This window comes from Dendrobates tinctorius, unplaced genomic scaffold, assembly GCF_039654945.1.
Source record: "Dendrobates tinctorius isolate UK_male_01 unplaced genomic scaffold, ASM3965494v1 ptg000133l, whole genome shotgun sequence".
Classification (NCBI taxonomy): Eukaryota; Metazoa; Chordata; class Amphibia; order Anura; family Dendrobatidae; genus Dendrobates; species Dendrobates tinctorius.
Genome location: NW_027361801.1, coordinates 42599112 through 42623004, shown reverse-complemented (window position 1 = coordinate 42623004; position 23893 = coordinate 42599112).

Here is a 23893-nt window from a genome sequence, read left to right as displayed (position 1 = left end):
TCTGGTCACAGGAGGACCTGCACCAGCAATTTCAGCACAGCCGGGGGGAAACGACAGCAGGCTGTTCTTAAACTCCTCTGCTTGGGTAACAAATCACACAACGCTCAGAAGCTGTGAACTGGGATCAAAAGCAGACAGATGTGTGGTTAGTGCTGGTGAACCTCAAGCCTGGCTTGGTGGTGTGCGATAACGGGCAAAATGTGGTCCTAGCAGGTTTGATGCACATTCCTTGCCCAGCTCATGTGCTCAACTTGGTGATGCAAATCTTCCTGAAAAACTACTCACACATGTTGGAATACAAATCACCATCTGGTAACTAAGTTACAGCACCAAATCACAAGAGCATATAACCCAAAAATATAGGAAAAATCAGTTTATTTATAATACAAAAAAAATTGACATAGATAAATTGTAATTAAACACAGAGTACAGGAACAAAAAAGAAAATGACGGATTGACTCCACCACAAATTGCATACGTTGCTGTATGGTAAAAAACTTAGTACATACAATGCTGATGAGAACAAAATTGTATTGCTAAATGACTAGCCTCAGAGTGTATACTGCGCTGTGAGCACAGTAAAACACCCAAGAGAATCACTATATGCAAAAAACAACTTCTCTGAACAGGCCCATGTCACTGGTTGCTGAAAACAACCCCACCTAGGAGGCATATATAGTATAAGCTTACAGACATGGCCAGAGAAATAACGCCACTATCAAAGTTGATCACATGAAAATAAACAGCATGTAAAGTAACCAAGGACACTTTACCTGGATCCTAACAGCATAAAAAGCGGAGTGTGAGTCCTGTCTTTCATCCCCGAAATGCACACTTCGCCCTGCTTCCTCGGGGGGCATGGCACACATGTTGGAGCTGCTGCTGAAAGTGCAGGCAATGTGTGTGCACTTTTGGCATTCTCACCCTGTGGTGCTCACCTGTCTGCACTGCAGTGTCACTTCTGTCTTCCCGATCACCGGCTGATATGTGACATCCCAAAAATGTGGAAATCCACCTTCCATATGCTGGAGAGACTGTGCGAGCAGCTGCAGGCAGTACTGGAGTTTCAGCTGCAGCAAGCACGGCTGAGTTGCTCTGCAGAACATCACCACTTCACCACCAATGAATGGGCCTCCATGCGGGACATGTGTGTTGTGTTGCACTGCTTTGAATATTCCACCAATATGGCTGATGCCATCATCAGTGTTACTATACCAATTATATGGTTGCTGGAAAAAACAATTCAGGTGATGATAGATGAGGTGGCGTCACAGGAGGAAGAGGAGCAAGAGGAGCACAGCCAATTCATATAGTTTTCAGGTCTGTTGTCCACACATGGCTGGGAGGGTGGGCTACTGTACAAACAGTGGCCAGGTGCCCAACTGTACAGACAAGTAACAGTGTGGGAGGAGGAGGAGGAACAACCATGTTCTCAGCAAGGTGGCACTCAAATCAGCTCAGGGGCATCATTGGAGCGTGACTGAGGGGTACAGAGGACCCAGACTATACACCTCCCACTGAGGACAGCTTGTCGCTGCCTTTGAGCAGCCTGGCACTCATGAGCCAACACATGCTGGTGTGCATACTTAATAACTGATGAATTTCCCATATTGTTACCAGTGCTGATTACTGGGTGGCCAAACTGCTGGATCACCACTACAAGGACAATGTACCATCATTACTTCCATCACTGGAGCATAATTGCACAATGCGTGAATGGTAGAGAAACTACTGCTGGTTTTCCCACCTGACAGTGGGGCTCAGTGGAAGAACAAGGCAGAGGAGGAGGAGAAGGTCGCCAACGCAGCTGGGGCACCGGCAGCATCTCAGAAGGCTCGGTTAGTATGACAAAAAGTGGCAAAACTTTCTCAGCACAGCATAACATCTGGCAACACCATCTGATATGGTGTGTATCAGCAGATGGTAGCGTTATAAGAACATGGTGGAAGAATACGTGTCCACATGTCTCAACGTACTAACTGATTGGTCCGCCCCATTTAACTTCTATGTCTCGAAATTGGAAACATGGCTTGAGCTTGCCCTTTATGCCTTGGAGGTGCTGGCCTGTCCTGTGTACTGATAGAAAATGTGTGTACTACAGCAGGAAGTCTTCACAGACAGGCTCATCTGCCAGTCCACATCCATCGTGGGGAACCTAATATTTCTTAAAATACACCAGGTGTGGATCCCACATGACTTGTCCATACCATTGAATAACTAGACACTGATAACAGTCACACCCATCCACCTCCCCAAATAACCCCCCCCCAAAATTGTGTTGCCTACCTCCACCTCTTCCACCAACACCACCACCTCCTCCTCCAGTTGGACCTCTGCCCCCTGTTTGTAGCTTATTAGTTTATTTTGGGTTAATTCTATGTTCTTTTAAGTCAGTTCTCTAAAAAAATTAAAAAACACAAACAGTGTTGGATTACTCCGTCTTTGCCTTTTCCACCTAAACCGCTATGTCCACCTCTTCCCCCACTTGGACCTACATGTAAAGATTCTAAATAGTGAATTAATTTGTTATCAGCTTCTGAGGGGATACTGTGCCCCATGCTCTGTGGGTGAAATTTGCTATTAGGTTCTGTTGGTTACTGTGCCCCATGCTCTGTGAGTGAAATTTGTAAGCTTCTTCTGTGTGGTTGCTGTGCCCCATGCTCTGTGGGTGAAATTTTTAATTGGACTGGTGGTAGCAAACCTCAGTCTCTATGAGGACACTGTTAAAATGTTTATTATTCATTTACTTCCTGTTTTACCACGATTGCTATGTGACAGAACCCCTTTTAGTCATTTACCTTTCCACATTTGTTTTCAGGGCAATTGTCCCGCTCTTACCTCCACTTTTATTCCTTTTGCGGCCCCCTCGCCCTTACTCTGACTATTTTACAACCATTTTACAGCACAGAAGTTCGGGTGTGCTTTGATTTATGTGGAGTCCGGGGTCAAGTTCGGGTTTTCAACTCTTTAAAAAGTCTAGGCCGAATCCAGTGAACCTGAACATCCATGGGTCCACTCATCACTACTGAACACATTACATACTGAATGCTCAGACCTACAGGATAAGCCTACATAGCCTTTGCTCCTCATGAGCATCAATACGCCGTGGCAAATCATTAACCGATTGTTGATACAATTGTCATTCCTTGTACCACCTTTGGTTGTTGTTAACCACTGCATACCATGAATACCCCACAAGACAAGATCTTCTGACCTAGTCAACTAGCCTGTCCTTTCAAAGTCACCCAGTCTTTATACTTCCCCAGCTTTTTATGCGTAAACTACCAAACTGTTTGTTCACTAGTTGTGGCAAAAAATAACCACCCCTTCAAGAGTGTCCCTGAAACAAGATAATCAACGGTATTCACTTCACTTCTCAGTGGTTTCAATACTGTGGCTTACTGTGTAATTCTTCTGTCAAATTTGCACTTTAGTTATTATTTCAGTGAATCGGTTTGATCTTCATACTGAGTGGTAATGGAGGATTTTTTTTCCTCTAATTAGATTGTTGTGTCTCTTCACATTGCCAGTAGTTGTTATTAGAAGTATTTCACTTTGTGTTTCAGGAACACTGTGTATTACTAGGTCTCACAAGTTTGTTATGTAATGCATACAATTGTCTATTTAATAGATATAACAACAGCTGAGAGAACATGAAGAGCACTGAGGTCATGTATGAAAATAGCTGCAAATCAAAACCACTACGTCTGACATATTGGGCTATAGCTATTTTAATTTTTCTTTAGAATTCTGTTAGAATACTGAAAAATGCTGCATGCAATCTTAATTCTATAGACAGAAGCAATTATCAGATATCTTTTGACTATATATATTAAATCCTGTTTGTTAAAGACTTTCAAAACTAATAAGCGAGTCACATAGACTGACATGTCACGATTATATTGTTGAACTCATCTATTATGTAAACGTATTAGCATTTAGCTTACAGGCATCTATCCTAATGGATTTATGTATAGTCACTATGGTAGGTTGTGGAAAAACACAGGTTAAAGTCATATCATGTTTGGGCTCAGACTATAAATTAGGAAGTGTTACTGGCCTAAGAATAGAGTTTTGTGGACTAGACTTATGTCAAAAAGTGTCATGTTTGTACAGATAAAAAGTTACCTACGTTTTGGTCGAATAATGTGCTAAAAGCTTCATCTAGCAGTGCACCTATACTGTGTTTTCTCACTGTTTATCTTTAACACCCTAAACACTTTTGTAATTTGCTATATTATACAACTCCCTACACTCCTCCCTATCTACCTAACTTCTAAATATGTTTTTTTACTTTATTTCCTGTGACGTTTCAATTGAGAATCATCTCAAACATGACTTCATAAAAGGTTGGGGCTGCCCTCCTTGCAGCTTCCATCACCCTTCAAGTACAGGACATCACAAGGGGTAGCACTGCAGTTACTCACTAGTTTCTTGCATCGTCATCCTCACTGAAGATGTCCTGGATCCTGTGTGATGGATGTTGTGAGAGATGTGATGTTCCTTTTGCTGAAGACACCAATCGCGTTATTGTGATGTAATGTGAGCTGGGTTCTGTGATGTGAATTGTGACATGTGTTAGATCTGTTAGTAATGATGGTATTATGTGTTTTGATATGTGCTGTTGGTGACAGACTGTGTTGTGCTAGACAATAGGGCAGGACAGGGTTAATATCTTGCACTGTGCTATAAGGATGCAGTGTTACGCCCAGCAATAGATAGTGAGTGTTAACAGTTAGAGCTAATAATTGGGACTAGCCCATAATCGGAGGTGCTTGTGGGAAGACAGTGGGGAACTTCTTGGTAGTGAGTGGATAGTGCCTGGAATGCATAGTGAGAGGACTGGGAGTCCAAAGTGAACAGTGCCGCATTTGAGGATGACCTTAAATGAGAGGAGACTGAAGAGGAGGGAAAGTGAGATCCTGAGCATAAGTGACAGAGAGACAGAGTGGCGTTCCGGAGATGGTTCCTAAGAGAGGACACCTAGCAACGACACCTTGAGCTGTAACGCTGAAGTATAACGGGCCTAATCAGAACTGAGTGACTGGAACTAGTGAAGGGTCTCGAGTGGGAATTCAAGGGCGCCAGTAGTGGGAAACTGGACACAGAACTCCAGGAATTATAAACAGTTATAGAAATTGCGCTACAAAATTTGGTCTTCATTCAGTCACATCTTTTTTTTTTCTTTCAATCCTTTATCGGATCATCTCTTACACTTGTCCAACAGTAATCTGCAAGCATTGATGGATTCCTCTTTTTATATCTACTCTCCATAGCCAAAATATCTTTGACAGATCGCCCTACAGGAAAAAGTATTGGAAAAGATCTTTATCACCGGTACAGAACAAAGAAATCTGAACATCGCCCCCTAGAAGATTACGCTGCTGTAACCTGGAAACTAAGAACTCAGCCTTACACTTGGACAGATCCAAATCTCTGGCAAGATCATTCAGTTTCCTTTGTGTTATAAGTAGAGATGAGCGACTTTGCCTTTTTTTAGGGTCGAGTCGGGTTTCATGAAAAGTCGGGTCGAACGAAATCGGCCGACTGTAGGGAAAAGTCGGAGGCCGACTGAAACATGAAACCCAATGCAAGTCAATGGGGAAGCAAAGTCGGCAGGGAGTGGAGGACAGTAAACACACCCACAGTGCCCATTTCAATGCCAAAAACATCAATTCTTATTACTGAAGCTTGTCAACCTTAATTTACTTCATAATAATAGTTACGCATTGAAAACTGGGGGTTATTTGGCTAAAGTTGTGGGGGGTAGGGCTGGCTCCAGGTTTTCGTGTGCCCTGGCGTAAAGAGTGTCAGTGTGCCCCTTTAACACATACCACAACTCATGATGCTCCGATACGGCACAAATATGTTATGGGCCCAAATAATGCTCCATATATAATGGACCCCATTTGTAATGCTCCAGTGTGTAATGTGCCCCATAGATGCTGCTCCAGTGTCTGATCTGCCCCATATAAAATGCTCCAGTATATGATGGGCCCCATGGATGATGCTCCAGTGTCTTATGGGCCCAATTATTGCTCCATATTTAATGGGCTCCATTTCTAATGCTTCAGTGTATAATGTAACCCATAAATGCTGCTCCAGTATCTGATCTGCCCCATTTAGAATGCTCCAGTATATGATGGGCCCCATGGATGATGCTCAAGTGTCTTATGGGTCCAAATAATGCTTCATATATAATGGGCTCCATTTCTAATGCTTCAGTGTATAATGGGCCCTGTAAATGCTGCTCCAGTGTCTGATGTCCCCCATCTGGAATGCTCCAGTATATGATGGGCCTCATGGATGATGCTCCAGTGTATGATGGGTCCTAATAATGCTCAATATATAATGGGCTCCATTTCTAATGCTCCAGTGTATAATGGGCCCTGTAAATGCTGCTTGTTATGATGAGTCACCGAAGGAGGAAAAAACAAAATACCAGCTAAGTCCAGAAAAACCAGAGAGGTTGGCAGCTATCGGATTGCAGACCCCTGAACCTATCCACAACAACTAGCGGTAGCAGTGGGGGGTTCCTACGGTGCCCTAGACCCCTTGATCACAGCCGGAGAACTACATAGCCTAAAGACAGAAAGGGGAAAAACTAAACTGCCCCAGAGCAGACCCCAAAGCAATAGGCAGCCCCCAACATATAATGACGGTGAAGCAAGATGAAAACACTAACACAGATAGAAAGATAGGTTGAGCAAATGATGGGGCCCAAGCTAACTAAAATAGGACAGGATAGGAAAGCTGCTGTTTGCCATCCGCAAAAATCCTATCCAAAATGTGCCAACCGACTGATAGGAAAAACAGGCCCTGAAGTCGCTAGGCTTCAAAAGACTAAATCAGCACTCAGGTATATTCTGAAGACAGAGCAAAAGATCAACAAATCAGAGACAAAAATGGAATTCAGCTCACTCCCGGCCGGGGATGGCAGAACTCCCAAAAAACAAGGCAAAGCAAAAACAAAACTGAAGTGTACAAAGCAGAGCAGAAAAACTTAGCTTTGAGACGCAGGAATCAGACTGGTCTCCAAGAATCCAGCAGGATCACCAGCAAGGCAGAAGGGCGTCAGCTGCCTTATATCCAGTCCTCAATTCCAGCCACCCAGTCATTATCTAGCTGCCCAGGTGTTTGGTAATCAGCCTCACTACCTTCCTTCACCAGAGGAGGGAGTTCATCAGACCTCAACGGTGAAGGGAAAAATGAACTCACAACAGCTGCTCCAGTGTCTGATGTCCCCCATCTGGAATGCCCCAGTATATGATGGGCCTCATAGATGATGCCCCAGTGTCCCAGTGGCCCAAATAATGCTCCATATATAATGGGCTCCATTTCTAATGCTCCAGTGAATAATGAGCCCAGTAAATGCTCCTCCAGTGTCTGATGTCCCCCATTTGGAATGCTCCAGCATATGATGGGCCCCATTTTTAATTAACCCAGGCATGGTATGTGAAAAGAGCTCCATGGAGTAATCTGAAGTGTGTGCTGCCGCATCCTTCACTTTTGGGGTGGGTAAAGGACACAAGGAAAGGAGTTGCTCCTGACCAGAAGCCTGCACTGATGACTCAGTGCTTGCATTTTTTTAAACTTCAGAAAAGGAGGCGATAGAGCTGGAGGCTGTTTCAGCAATGTAAGCCAAAAACAGTTTCTGATGCTCCGGCTTTAAAAGCAGTCTACCTACTCCCAGAAAAGGGAGCCTTACAGGCCTTCCAGAGCTACACCATGATGCAGGCTCAATACCTCCTGCCTTAGCTGCTATTGTGTTTTTGGCACTACCAGCAGATGCACCACCACCACCATCAGTGCCAGGTGGCCCCCCATGCCGACGTCCACCATAGTTCCTCATGTTTTGGAAAATGGACCCAAAATACCAGCAGATATATGGTATTGATATACAGATATACTGTATCAGAAGCGTACAGCTCTATACAGTCTAGGGATAACAGTAAATCTCTGTATATATTTCATGAGTCATACACAGACGCTCACAGGCTCAGTATGGAGTACACAATAAAATCAAAAGTTTAAAAAGGGTACAGTATCACCAGATACAAGGTATATATAGTATAGTGTAAACATTAGGAATCTCCGTATATATTTCAGGAGGCAGACATAAACGCTCTCAGGCCCAGTATGGATTACACAAGAATATGAAAAGCTGTAAATTGGTAATGTAACACAAGCGTACAGCTGTATACAGTGTTGGCTAAATTTGAAATCTCGGTATATATTTCCGGAGTCACCCTCAGATGCTCACTCAGTCTGGGTTTGACCATAATAAAAAATGTTGTAAAGAAGGTACTGGATAACAAGATAGCAAGGATATATATTAAAGGGTACAATTGAAATCTCCGTATACATAGTCCCGTAATAGAAAAACTGACGGCACATCTAGAACTAGTCTGAATAGGTGCATACCAAAAGGTAACTTACATATTAAATAGAAAATGGTAGCACACCAAATATGAAATATGTGAAATATGAATAGCAAAATGGCTTTAGTAATACATTTCATAATGGCTTTTATAAGGCATATCAAATATGAAATAAGTGAAACATGAATAGCATAATGGCTTTTGTAATCTAGAAAAACATATGAGATACTTAGCACAAAATTTGGCCAAAAGATGTGAGCCCATTCACCAACGACAAGGTGATCTCAGATTGAATGGGTCCCTATACTGACTGACTAGTGTGAACTGACCTCTGGCTAGTAACATGATAAAGCCTGTATATATATAAGACGATAGGAACCAAAACATGTGATTGAATGCAATTAAAATCACCACTTGATGAAGGGCGGAGTGCTCAGTCAGAAAAACAGTATACAAGTAATAGAAAAACTGACGGCACATCTAGAACTAGTCTGAATAGGTGCATACCAAAAGGTAACTTACATATTAAATAGAAAATGGTAGCACACCAAATATGAAATATGTGAAATATGAATAGCAAAATGGCTTTAGTAATACATTTCATAATGGCTTTTATAAGGCATATCAAATATGAAATAAGTGAAACATGAATAGCATAATGGATTTTGTAATTATACCTTTTGGTATGCACCTATTCAGACTAGTTCTAGATGTGCCGTCAGTTTTTCTATTACTTGTATACTGTTTTTCTGACTGAGCACTCCGCCCTTCATCAAGTGGTGATTTTAATCGCATTCAATCACATGTTTTGGTTCCTATCGTCCTATATATATACAGGCTTTATCGTGTTACTAGCCAGAGGTCAGTTCACACTAGGCAGTCAGTATAGGGACCCATTCAATCTGACATCACCTTGTCGTTGGTGAATGGGCTCACATCTTTTGGCCAAATTTTGTGCTAAGTATCTCATATGTTTTTCTAGATTACAAAAGCCATTATGCTATTCATGTTTCACTTATTTCATATTTGATATGCCTTATAAAAGCCATTATGAAATGTATTACTAAAGCCATTTTGCTATTCATATTTCACATATTTCATATTTGGTGTGCTACCATTTTCTATTTAATACATAGTCCCGTAGTCACTCTCAGATGCTTACTCAGTATGGATTTGACCGTAATACTAAATGTCGAACAAAGGTACTGTATAACAAGATACAAGCTGTATCGAGTATAGGGTAAAAATTGTTATCTCTGATTCACCGTACAGTGGGGCAAAAAAGTATTTAGTCAGTCAGCAATAGTGCAAGTTCCACCACTTAAAAAGATGAGAGGCGTCTGTAATTTACATCATAGGTAGACCTCAACTATGGGAGACAAACTGAGAAAAAAAAATCCAGAAAATCACATTGTCTGTTTTTTTTTTTCATTTTATTTGCATATTATGGTGGAAAATAAGTATTTGGTCAGAAACAAGCAATCAAGATTTCTGGCTCTCACAGACCTGTAACTTCTTCTTTAATAGTCTCCTCTTTCCTCCACTCATTACCTGTAGTAATGGCACCTGTTTAAACTTGTTATCAGTATAAAAAGACACCTGTGCACACCCTCAAACAGTCTGACTCCAAACTCCACTATGGTGAAGACCAAAGAGCTGTCAAAGGACACCAGAAACAAAATTGTAGCCCTGCACCAGGCTGGGAAGACTGAATCTGCAATAGCCAACCAGCTTGGAGTGAAGAAATCAACTGTGGGAGCAATAATTAGAAAATGGAAGACATACAAGACCACTGATAATCTCCCTCGATCTGGTGCTCCATGCAAAATCCCACCCCGTGGGGTCAGAATGATCACAAGAACGGTGAGCAAAAATCCCAGAACCACGCGGGGGGACCTAGTGAATGAACTGCAGAGAGCTGGGACCAATGTAACAAGGCCTACCATAAGTAACACACTACGCCACCATGGACTCAGATCCTGCAGTGCCAGACGTGTCCCACTGCTTAAGCCTGTACATGTCCGGGCCCGTCTGAAGTTTGCTAGAGAGCATTTGGATGATCCAGAGGAGTTTTGGGAGAATGTCCTATGGTCTGATGAAACCAAACTGGAACTGTTTGGTAGAAACACAACTTGTCGTGTTTGGAGGAAAAAGAATACTGAGTTGCATCCATCAAACACCATACCTACTGTAAAGCATGGTGGTGGAAACATCATGCTTTGGGGCTGTTTCTCTGCAAAGGGGCCAGGACGACTGATCCGGGTACATGAAAGAATGAATGGGGCCATGTATCGTGAGATTTTGAGTGCAAACCTCCTTCCATCAGCAAGGGCATTGAAGATGAAACGTGGCTGGGTCTTTCAACATGACAATGATCCAAAGCACACCGCCAGGGCAACGAAGGAGTGGCTTCGTAAGAAGCATTTCAAGGTCCTGGAGTGGCCTAGCCAGTCTCCAGATCTCAACCCTATAGAAAACCTTTGGAGGGAGTTGAAAGTCCGTGTTGCCAAGCGAAAAGCCAAAAACATCACTGCTCTAGAGGAGATCTGCATGGAGGAATGGGCCAACATACCAACAACAGTGTGTGGCAACCTTGTGAAGACTTACAGAAAACGTTTGACCTCTGTCATTGCCAACAAAGGATATATCACAAAGTATTGAGATGAAATTTTGTTTCTGACCAAATACTTATTTTCCACCATAATATGCAAATAAAATGAAAAAAAAACAGACAATGTGATTTTCTGGATTTTTTTTTCTCAGTTTGTCTCCCATAGTTGAGGTCTACCTATGATGTAAATTACAGACGCCTCTCATCTTTTTAAGTGGTGGAACTTGCACTATTGCTGACTGACTAAATACTTTTTTGCCCCACTGTATATACAGAAGGCGTAAAGCACACATGCTCACTCCCAATGGATGATACCGTAATAAAAAATTTTTGAACAAAGGTACTGTATCAGCACATAGCAAGTGTATCCAGTCTAGGGGTAATTGTAAATTTCAGTCTATACTTCCGGAGTCAGACACAGACACTCACAGGCTCACAATGTATTACACCAGAATTTAAAAAGTAGAAAAAGGGAAAGGTATTTGAAGCGTACAACAGTATACAGTGTTGTGGTACTTTTAAATCTTCGTTTATATTTCAATCTCAGTAAGCCAGTCCAGACTCTCCGCTACTAGAAACTACATGAAGTACAGATGGAAAGTCGAGTGTTAGCAGAAATTTGGGAATTAGTCATCGCGGGAAAACCTCCCGGTAGATGTTGCAGAGACGATGCAGACCCTCAATTACTGTGTCAGTGGAGACAGCGAAAACGGTTCTTTGTGAAGAAAGGATTGCTTTATTGCAGTAGCGTGGATCACATCACCGTTACTTGTCTCCATCAAATTGTGACCACAGGGAGAGATGAAGACATGGTCATCACTGCCTATCATGATGTGTCTGGTCATTTTGGAGTCCAAAAGACAGAAGCCACAGGCCGTAGGGGATTCTATTGGATTGGCATGAGAGGAGACATTGAAAAATGGTGATAGGAATATCACATGTCTGTGACTATCACAACTGTGAAAGGTGATCATAAAGCACCACTGCATCCGCTTGTAAGTTGCCATTACAAATGGTAGTCATTGATCATTTGAAGGTAGAGGCCAGCAGGACAGGCCATAACTACATCTTAACCATCATCGATCAATACACCAAATTTCTAGTGGCCATCCCTGTGAAGGATTTAACTGCCCAGACTACACAGCGGTGGAGCAGGGAGAGGTAAGTATTGCAACTTGTAAGTGCTGTGGCCATGAACAAGCAGGGGGGCACACTCGTGGTCGACGGTACTGGCACAGGGCCCCTCATAGTACGCTGGTGTGTCTGATGGCGAGTGGGCCCCCCACCGTCAGAGACACTGTATTGTACTATGAGGGGCCCTGTGCCAGTGCCGTCGGCCATCAGTGGGCCCATCCACCTGTTCAGAGCAACGGCACTTGCCCGGGTGCACCAGGTGTTGACCCCAGTCCTTGGGGGTGGGTGGGCAGCCCAGTTAGGGAGGTTTAAAAATGGCATATGTTGATGTGTTGGCTGGACATTCAGCTGCTGCAAATGGCGGAATTGGGCAAGTCTGAGGAAGATGAGGACAAAAGCGAGGCAGTTTTCTGGCAGCCTATGTGTCATCAGAGGAAGGTGGGACAAAATTCTTTGAAACCCATGCATGGTTCATTTTAATGAAGGTTAGATCATCAACACTTTGGGTCAACAGACAGGTCCTTTTTTATGTCAGGATTGATCCAGCAGCACTGAAGGCTCTTTCAGATAACACACTAGCAGCAGGGCAAGCGAGCTCCTGTAAGACATAATGTGCCAATTCAGGCCAGGTGTCCAGTTTAGAGGCCGAATAGTCAAAGGGGAATGACCTGTGAGGGAGAACATCGATATGGGAGGAGAAGTAGTTTGTAACCATAGTTGACAACTGCTGTCTCCTGTCACATTTAATCGATGCTGTATTAGCAGTCGTGTGAGCGGTACTTGAGAAATCACTCCACAACATGGTCATTAAACCCGTCTCCAACGCCACTTCGGCTGTGTGCACCAAGAACACCACTTCCATTGTGCCCACTACGGCTCGTGGGAGAACCAGCACCGCTGCTGTGTGCTGGGAAAGCCTCAAACAAACGGTTTACCAAAGTTGCTTGTTTGTTAGCCAATATTATCGCTAAGTTCTCCTGTGGCATGATGTTGTGTAATTTGCCTTTATAGAGTGGATCGAGGATGCTGGCCAGCCAGTAGTCGTCATCTTTCATCATTTTGGCAATGCGGGGGTCCCTTTTTAGGATCCACAAGGCATAATCGCACGTGTGGGTCAATGTTCCAGGTGTCAGTAATGCACTGCCAGTGGTGGGTGGAGTAGCACTTTCTGGCAAATCCACATCCCTAAAGTCACGCACAAACACTGTACCAGACCTTGGAACGCCAACATTTTCCCCTGAGAAGCATTCTCCTGCCCAAAATAATCATCCTCCACCTCTTCCTCTTCCTCTTCTTCCTCCACCTCGTCCAGGACAGTTCACTGACCAGACAATGGCTGACTGTCAGCAAGGCTTCCCTCCTCCTCCTCCTCCTGTTTCTCCTCTGCTGCAGTCGCCTAATCCTTAATGTGCATCAACCTTTGCATGAGCAGACACATAAGTGGCATGCTCATGCTTATGATGGCGTCGTCTGCGCTTACCAGCCTTGTGCATTCCTCAAAACACTGAAGGACTTTACAGAGGTCTTTCAGCTTTGACCACTGCACACCCGACAATTCCATGTCTTCCCTCAAACTGCCTGCCCGTGTATCCTCCCACAAATGCATTACAGCCTGCCTCTGTTCGCACAGCCTCTCAACCATGTGCAGGGTGGAGTTCCACCTTGTTGCAACGTCTATGATTAGGCGGTGCTTGGGGAGGTGGTGCAATCGCAGTCTCTGCATACGAGTGAATTCGACGTTTGAGCGACGAATGTGCGAGCACAGTCTTCGCACCTTATGGAGCGGTGATGTTAACTCCAGATAATTATTAAGGAAGCACTGCACCACTAGGTTCAAAGTGTGAGCCAGGCAAGGTATGTGTGTGAGTTTTGCGCGGGCTATGGCTGCCACAAAATTACGGCCATTATCACTGGCTACCTTGCCTGCCTCAAGATGTAGACTGCCCAGCCATGACTCAGTTTGTCGCTGCAAGTAGTAGGCCAGTACCTCCGCGGTGTGTCTGTTGTTACCCAAAGACATCATCTTTAACACAGCCTGATGATGCTTACCACTTGCTGTTCCATAGTGGGACACCTCATGTGCAACACTGCCAACTCTGCGGATGGAGTGCTCGTGCGACTGCGTTCTGTGGATGAGCTTCCGCTTATGGAGGAGGAGGAGTGTCGAAAGCCTACAGCCAACTGTTTCCTATACCGTGGGCTAGGCTGCACTGCTCTACCACTGCTGTCCCCTATGGAGCCTGCATCCTCCACATTAACCCAGTGTGCAGTGATAGACACGTAATGGCCCTGGCCATGCCTACTGGTCCATGCATCTGTTGCGAGGTGCACCTTTCCACTCACTGACTGTTTTAGTGCATGGACAATGCGGTCTTTCACATGCCGGTGGAGGGCAGGGATGGCTTTTTGAGAAAAGAAGTGCCGACTGAGTAGGTCATAGCATGGGACAACGTAGGCCATGAGCTCGCGGAAAGCTTCGCTCTCAACCAAACGGTAGGGCATCATCTCTAATGAGATTAGTTTGGCAATGTAGGCGTTCAAAGCCAGTGTACGTGGATGAGAGGATGAGTACTTTCTCACTCAGAGTGTCTGGTAGGGAGAGCTGGACTGGAGAGCTGCATATGGGGGAAGTAGCGATGGACCGGACGGAGTGAGAGGGGGTTGGTGGTGGTATTGGTGGTGATGGCTTAGATTCAGTGTTGTGTTGCAAAACTATTGTGATTCCCTGAGTGCTTTGGCCTTGTGACGACACCTCCACATATAGTGCTGGTGGTGTGCTTAACGGTGGCGGTGGTGTTACAATGGGGGAAGCGATGGAGCGTTACTGGCTACCTTCAGTCGGAGCAGGTGCACATGTGGTACCTGAGGTTTTGTAGTCAGTCCACGCTTGCAAGTGCATGTTAATTAAATGTCTAAGCATGCAACTGGTATTCAAATTTCAGAGTTGTTTACCTTGGCTAAAGGTCCTTCCGCACTTCTTACACTTAACCTTTGCCTCATCAGTAGGATTTTGGACAAAGAAGTGCCACACTGCGCTCTTCCTACTATGGTAAACATTTTCTGGCCTTGCATGCTGTGCTAAGTTGACTGTCTGGCCAAGCTGTCCTGCAACTCTTTTAGTTTTTGGTCCACGTTTTTGGACACCTACGGGCCTGCCAGATAACCGCTGCTGCGATGTCAATGCCTGCTGTGGATACTTCTCCTTATCTGAACTATTGCCAGCGCCACCCTCCTCCCCCAATGGATGCTAATCAGGGTCAAGAACTGGGTCATCCATCACCTCCTCTTCAAAGTCATCTGCACCTTCCTCTTTACCTTCCTCTGTGTCACCGTGTAAGGTGGTATAGTATGCGGGAAGGGGCACCTGAGTTTCATCAGGGTCAGATTCTGGCTCAGCAGACTGCGAGGGCAATGTAGTGCTCTGGGTCAATGTACAAGCAGAATCATCTAGCAGTGGCTGTGCATCAGTGCACTCATGTCAGCTTCATCTTGGACTGGGGAATTCAGGATTTGACTGGATAACCCAGGCATGGTATGTGAAAAGAGCTCCATAGAGTAATCTGAAGTGTTGGCTGCCGCATCCTTAACTTTTGGTAGGGGTGAAGGACACAAGGAAAGGTGTTTTTCCTGACCAGAACCCTGCACTGACGACTCTGTGCTTGCAGGTTTCGAACTTTCAGAAGAGGAGGCAATAAACCTGTTCCTGATGCTCCGGTTTTAAAAGTGGTTTTCCTACTCCAAGAAAAGGGAACCTTACAGGCCTTCTTGGGCCAGACAATGACGCAGGCTTAACACCTCCTGCCTTAGCTGCTATTGTGCTTTTGCCAGAACCAGTCGATGCAGCAGCACCACCATCAGTACCAGCTGCGCCCCCCTGCCCACGTCCATGGACTCTTCCACCATACTTCCTCATGTTTGGGAAAATGTACCAAAAATACCAGCAGAGAGATGGTACTGTATGAGGAGCGTTCAGTTGTGTAAGGTGTATTAAAAAAATTAAATCTACGTATATATTTTGTTAGTCACAGACGCTCTCCCAGTATGTATTTGACAGTAATCCAACAAGCAGATATACGGAACTGTGTCAGAAGTGTACAGCTGTATGCATTTTTTGTGTAACTAACAATCTCAGTATATGTATTTACGGAGTGTCACACACACACGTTGACTCTGTATAGATGTGACTGTAATGCGAACGGCAGATATACAATACTGTTTGAGAATCGGACAGCTCTATACGGTGTCTGTATGGAAAATTCTCAATCTCAGTCTATTTTTATACGGACTGACACATGCTGTCTCTGTCTAGTTTTGACCATAATCAAACAGCAGATATACGAAACTGTTTGAAAAGCGGACAGCTCTATAAGGTGTAGGTCTGGAACAATGGAAAATCTCCTCGGCTTGTTTTTCCAGAGTCACACCCAGATAGCTTCTATTTGTCCATGATACCAGCTGGTACATGGTAGTGTGTGAGGAGCGTACACCGCTATACGGTGTCTGTATGTTAGGGCTGGCGGAATGCACCAAATAATAAAAATGATAATAAGGTGCGTTCGCAGCCCGGGGTCCACCGTGCAGGGGTGGTAACCTGCTGGTCAGTAATGGCGGATGCTATATGGCGGTATACTATGAGAACACACACGGGTTAACGTCACCCGGTGTGTACAGGGGCGGACTCTGTTGCTTCACAGAGCCGCAATACCGCTGAACATAAATGCCGGAGCCTGTTTGCGCTCACAGAGCTCGGCTAAAAGAGCACACAGTGTACGGCCACAGAACTCTACCCCAAGGACACAGTGTTAGAGTCCTACTAGGCCCACTGAGCGAGCGGCGTCACTGCCGCCAGCGCCGCTATAGACGCTGGCTATGTAGCACGTGCACTGAGGCGTGCCGAGTCCCTGGTGAGGCCTGATGCCTGACTCAACCTCAGACCTACCTACACCTAAGCCTGGGTGCTAGCAGGCTAGGCTGCACAACACATGCGCACCAAGGGTAGGGGTTTCTTAATGAGTCATTCACCAGAGACATTCATACGTGCATACATCACTCACTCCACATAGTCTGTATATACAGTATCCTAGCGCATGGGCGAGCGGCCATGCAAACCTTCTATAGCCACGAGCGTCTGGGACCTTCCTGGCTTCTCGGATGGGCCAGTCCGTACACGAGCAGGACCTGAGCACGTGACCCTCGATCTCCAATGGGAGATCACTCCACAGGCATGCTCAGTGGCCTGACATGAGGACTTAGTCCCTGGAGATAATCTCTCATACAATACTAGAAAGGGTCAAATGTAATCTCATATATATATATCCCCTAAAAATGATACTTTATTAGTTAAAAACCACAAGTGTGGTAAACACCAACGAAGTGACAAGAAATAAACAAAAATAGAAAAGTGTTCAAGCAGAGACCACTCTAAGGTGACACCTAGGAATCCCTGATGTGATCCTGAGCTTGAGTCTACCTGTCCGCGGAGGTTGGCACCCTAGGGGGGAACGTTGTGGCGCCCCCGCTCAATGATGACTATCCCTAGGGGCCCTAGTATACCCTACAGCCACTAGTGGTCACCTCTACCCGATAATAAAGGGAACCTCTACTGCTAGACAGAGACCAATCTGCTCTAAAGAGGGCCCTGTGTCCCAAAGAAAGAGGTTAAAAATAAAGAACACACATGGCATCAGGTGGTGTAATTAGATACTCATTTGCATAATGATGCCCCACATCCAATATCAACAGTGAGGTATCATATACACATTATTGGGAGTTATAAACCGGACACTTTAGATACATTCCATGTTTCCACGATCTCATAGCAATACGATCTCTTCATATAGAGAGAAAAAGTGTATACAAAGCTGGCAATTTAACCAGTGTAGCACAGGATAGAGGATAGTGTCCCATTATTAAATCAATTAACATCCCAAATAGCAAAATAAACACAGAGCTACCACAGCGAAACTCATCTGTGTTTAACGCCACCAGCCATCAAATGGTTAACGCCTCAACGCGTTTCGCCTGAGTAGGCTCATCAGGAGGCCCGATAATGCAATATCTTGTGTCCCATAATGGTGCAGAAGCCAACCGATGCTCATCCCAGTTCCTCTTTTTAAACCCACCGCTAAGACCGCATATGCTCCGCCCACTCACGTGACATAGCAACGCTAAGCGCCTATTACAGTGTCCCTACTACATTATCAAACAGCACTAGCCAGACCCAGGTGTTCTGATTGGCTGTCAGGACTTACATACAACGTCACTCAAGGACAACCAATCGGGTCTCTTCAAGCACCACATCACTATCCAATCACTGGAGCTGAGACAAATTACATGGTCTGACGTGCGCAGCGTCACTCCTGGAGAACAAACAGGCAGTCTCGCAGCTCTCTCCAATCGCTGCGGCTGAGACACACTGCCAAGTCTGACGTGCAGCGCCCGCACATGTGATCCATAGAGAATGTTGCACTCCCCCATCTTGAAAAGATGCGCCACAAATGATACAGCATCAGGTGTACAGTTCACCATTATGTAAATATATTATATATTCAGTGGCCAAGTTGCACTCTTCAGTAGCATAACAGTTGCGTCTTATCACACAATGTGTATACAGTGTGCACTAACAATTCAAATATGCACACAAATAAACCGCAGCTGACGCTGACTAATGTGAACAAGCGTCAGAATGCCTCTTCATTGTCAAATACATATAATTAAAAGAAGCTTTTTTGTACATGCCAACTGGTATTATAAATTAACTGAGGTTGTTCAGAGTCCAGTGGGGAGTGAGTTAGCGTAGGGCAGTAAGAAGGGAACATTTATATATATAATGATCCATGGCAATACATGGGAATCCCAAACAAACGGGAAACAAAAGACAAAATCCAGAAGGTCAATAACCTCAAAAGAGGAGATCACATTATTCAGTTATGGCTTATAAGAAACAGGCAAACGACAATTGGTCATTCAGCCCCCTCGGCTCCAGGGACTCCATCCTGAATATCCATTCACATTCTCTCTTCAGAATATTCTTATCCACATTTCCTCCTCTGGGGTTCACATTCACAACTTCTATAATACAGAATTTGATTTCACCGGGGTCACCTTTATGACACGTCCACATGTGTTTAGCAAGTGGGGTCTCTCTTTGATTTCTAATATCACCCATGTGTTCCCCTACTCTCCTTCTGAATTCTCTCCTAGTCTTCCCTATATAATTTTTAGGGCATGAGCAAGTGGCCATAAAGATAACCCCTGTGGTCTTGCAGTTAGAAAAGTCTCATTGATAAAAAGTCTTGCCAGTACTCGCACTACAGAAGGACTTTCCCGGTCTCATATATTTACAAAAACTGCAATCCCCACACTTGAAGAAACCACAAGGTCTCCTATCCAGCCACGTACCACCAACCGCTGGCCTCCTGTATTGACTATGGACCAACATGTCTCTGATGGATTTACCCTTTCTGAACGTAATGTTGGGGCGCTCACCGATCGCATCCTTCAAATCCGGATCCAATCTGAGAACGTCCCAATGTTTGGACAGAACCTTTCTGACCTCCTGATGTTTGACATCAAAAGTCCCAATGACCCTTATTTGTTCCATCGAGTCCCATACCTCACGTTTCTGCAAGAGTTTTTGTCTGTCTGCTTTGCTTGGATCCGGATTTGAAGGATGCGATCGGTGAGCGCCCCAACATTACGTTCAGAAAGGGTAAATCCATCAGAGACATGTTGGTCCATAGTCAATACAGGAGGCCAGCGGTTGGTGGTACGTGGCTGGATAGGAGACCTTGTGGTTTCTTCAAGTGTGGGGATTGCAGTTTTTGTAAATATATGAGACCGGGAAAGTCCTTCTGTAGTGCGAGTACTGGCAAGACTTTTTATCAACGAGACTTTTCTAACTGCAAGACCACAGGGGTTATCTATATGGCCACTTGCTCATGCCCTAAAAATTATATAGGGAAGACTAGGAGAGAATTCAGAAGGAGAGTAGGGGAACACATGGGTGATATTAGAAATCAAAGAGAGACCCCACTTGCTAAACACATGTGGATGTGTCATAAAGGTGACCCCGGTGAAATCAAATTCTGTATTATAGAAGTTGTGAATGTGAACCCCAGAGGAGGAAATGTGGATAAGAATATTCTGAAGAGAGAATGTGAATGGATATTCAGGATGGAGTCCCTGGAGCCGAGGGGGCTGAATGACCAATTGTCGTTTGCCTGTTTCTTATAAGCCATAACTGAATAATGTGATCTCCTCTTTTGAGGTTATTGACCTTCTGGATTTTGTCTTTTGTTTCCCGTTTGTTTGGGATTCCCATGTATTGCCATGGATCATTATATATATAAATGTTCCCTTCTTACTGCCCTACGCTAACTCACTCCCCACTGGACTCTGAACAACCTCAGTTAATTTATAATACCAGTTGGCATGTACAAAAAAGCTTCTTTTAATTATATGTATTTGACAATGAAGAGGCATTCTGACGCTTGTTCACATTAGTCAGCGTCAGCTGCGGTTTATTTGTGTGCATATTTGAATTGTTAGTGCACACTGTATACACATTGTGTGATAAGACGCAACTGTTATGCTACTGAAGAGTGCAACTTGGCCACTGAATATATAATATATTTACATAATGGTGAACTGTACACCTGATGCTGTATCATTTGTGGCGCATCTTTTCAAGATGGGGGAGTGCAACATTCTCTATGGATCACATGTGCGGGCGCTGCACGTCAGACTTGGCAGTGTGTCTCAGCCGCAGCGATTGGAGAGAGCTGCGAGACTGCCTGTTTGTTCTCCAGGAGTGACGCTGCGCACGTCAGACCATGTAATTTGTCTCAGCTCCAGTGATTGGATAGTGATGTGGTGCTTGAAGAGACCCGATTGGTTGTCCTTGAGTGACGTTGTATGTAAGTCCTGACAGCCAATCAGAACACCTGGGTCTGGCTAGTGCTGTTTGATAATGTAGTAGGGACACTGTAATAGGCGCTTAGCGTTGCTATGTCACGTGAGTGGGCGGAGCATATGCGGTCTTAGCGGTGGGTTTAAAAAGAGGAACTGGGATGAGCATCGGTTGGCTTCTGCACCATTATGGGACACAAGATATTGCATTATCGGGCCTCCTGATGAGCCTACTCAGGCGAAACGCGTTGAGGCGTTAACCATTTGATGGCTGGTGGCGTTAAACACAGATGAGTTTCGCTGTGGTAGCTCTGTGTTTATTTTGCTATTTGGGATGTTAATTGATTTAATAATGGGACACTATCCTCTATCCTGTGCTACACTGGTTAAATTGCCAGCTTTGTATACACTTTTTCTCTCTATATGAAGAGATCGTATTGCTATGAGATCGTGGAAACATGGAATGTATCTAAAGTGTCCGGTTTATAACTCCCAATAATGTGTATATGATACCTCACTGTTGATATTGGATGTGGGGCATCATTATGCAAATGAGTATCTAATTACACCACCTGATGCCATGTGTGTTCTTTATTTTTAACCTCTTTCTTTGGGACACAGGGCCCTCTTTAGAGCAGATTGGTCTCTGTCTAGCAGTAGAGGTTCCCTTTATTATCGGGTAGAGGTGACCACTAGTGGCTGTAGGGTATACTAGGGCCCCTAGGGATAGTCATCATTGAGCGGGGGCGCCACAACGTTCCCCCCTAGGGTGCCAACCTCCGCGGACAGGTAGACTCAAGCTCAGGATCACATCAGGGATTCCTAGGTGTCACCTTAGAGTGGTCTCTGCTTGAACACTTTTCTATTTTTGTTTATTTCTTGTCACTTCGTTGGTGTTTACCACACTTGTGGTTTTTAACTAATAAAGTATCATTTTTAGGGGATATATATATATGAGATTACATTTGACCCTTTCTAGTATTGTATGAGAGATTATCTCCAGGGACTAAGTCCTCATGTCGGGCCACTGAGCATGCCTGTGGAGTGATCTCCCATTGGAGATCGAGGGTCACGTGCTCAGGTCCTGCTCGTGTACGGACTGGCCCATCCGAGAAGCCAGGAAGGTCCCAGACGCTCGTGGCTATAAAAGGTTTGCATGGCCGCTCGCCCATGCGCTAGGATAGACTGTATTTACAGACTATGTGGAGTGAGTGATGTATGCACGTATGAATGTCTCTGGTGAATGACTCATTAAGAAACCCCTACCCTTGGTGCGCATGTGTTGTGCAGCCTAGCCTGCTAGCACCCAGGCTTAGGTGTAGGTAGGTCTGAGGTTGAGTCAGGCATCAGGCCTCACCAGGGACTCGGCACGCCTCAGTGCACGTGCTACATAGCCAGCGTCTATAGCGGCGCTCGCGGCAGTGACGCCGCTCGCTCAGTGGGCCTAGTAGGACTCTAACACTGTGTCCTTGGGGTAGAGTTCTGTGGCAGTACACTGTGTGCTCTTTTAGCCGAGCTCTGTGAGCGCAAACAGGCTCCGGCATTTATGTTCAGCGGTATTGCGGCTCTGTGAAGCAACAGAGTCCGCCCCTGTACACACCGGGTGACGTTAACCCGTGTGTGTTCTCATAGTATACCGCCATATAGCATCCGCCATTACTGACCAGCATTTTTAGGGGATATATATATATGAGATTACTTAGTCCCTGGAGAACCTCGCTGCTGAGCAGCATGCATTGTCATAGCTGTGCCAGAGGTGGCAGCAGCAAGCAAACCCACGGAGTTGGCCTGGGCAGAGCAGCGGGACCGATGAATATGCTGAGCAGGCTCCACTGCAGCTGAAGAAGAATGGGAGACCGCTGGGTGCAAGGCTCTGGATTCCTGCTGCGCAGCGGCAGGAACCCGACGCCTAACATTACCCTCCTCCTAGGGCCCCCTCCCCCTGAGCCTCGCTACGCTCAAACGCCGCAATGAGGAGCGGAGCGTGGATGTTCTCCACTGGCTCCCAGGTCTGAGCCTCTGGACCCTGATGCTTCCAATCCACCAAATAAAACTTTTTGCCCCACATCACCAGGCATCCCACAATGGCATTGACCTCAAACTCATCCAAAGACAAAAAGAAAACACAAAATGACAAATTTGCAAATATACTCTGCAGTAAAAAATATGACAGTAATCAGCAAGTGCTGGATAACAAATACAAGGTATTTAGTCGATGCGTTTTTTGCAAAAAGTGTATACCAAGCTGCTCCACCACGTCACGGTAACCCTTCACAGAGCAGTCCCTATCTAATGTATTTAAAACCTGAACATGTGAACAGTGTCTAAATGAACAGGATACAGACAGGCGCCTCCTAGTATGGGCTCGTGGTGTAAGGCAGTTCATTTATGTGCATGTCACACAAGAGAGGGGTGGGGTCTCCCAAACCATGCTAAGCAAGGAAAAACGGATTAAAAACATATGTGACATGCAAAATGTGAACAAGTCAGTCAGACAGTGTTCACACCACCCACTGGCTGAAACACAACAAGAAAACACAAAATGACAAATTTGCAAAAATACTCTGCAGTAAAAAATATGACAGTAATCAACAAGTGCTGGATAACAAATACAGGGTATTTAGTTGATATGTTTTTTGCAAAAAGTGTATACCAAGCTGCTCCACCACGTCATGGTAACCCTTCACTGAGCAGTCCCTGTCTAATGTATTTAAAACCTGAACATGTGAACAGTGTCTAAATGAACAGGATACAGACAGGCGCCTCCTAGTATGGGCTCGTGGTGTAAGGCAGCTCATTTATGTGCATGTCACACAAGAGAGGGGTGGGGTCTCCCAAACCATGCTAAGCAAGGAAA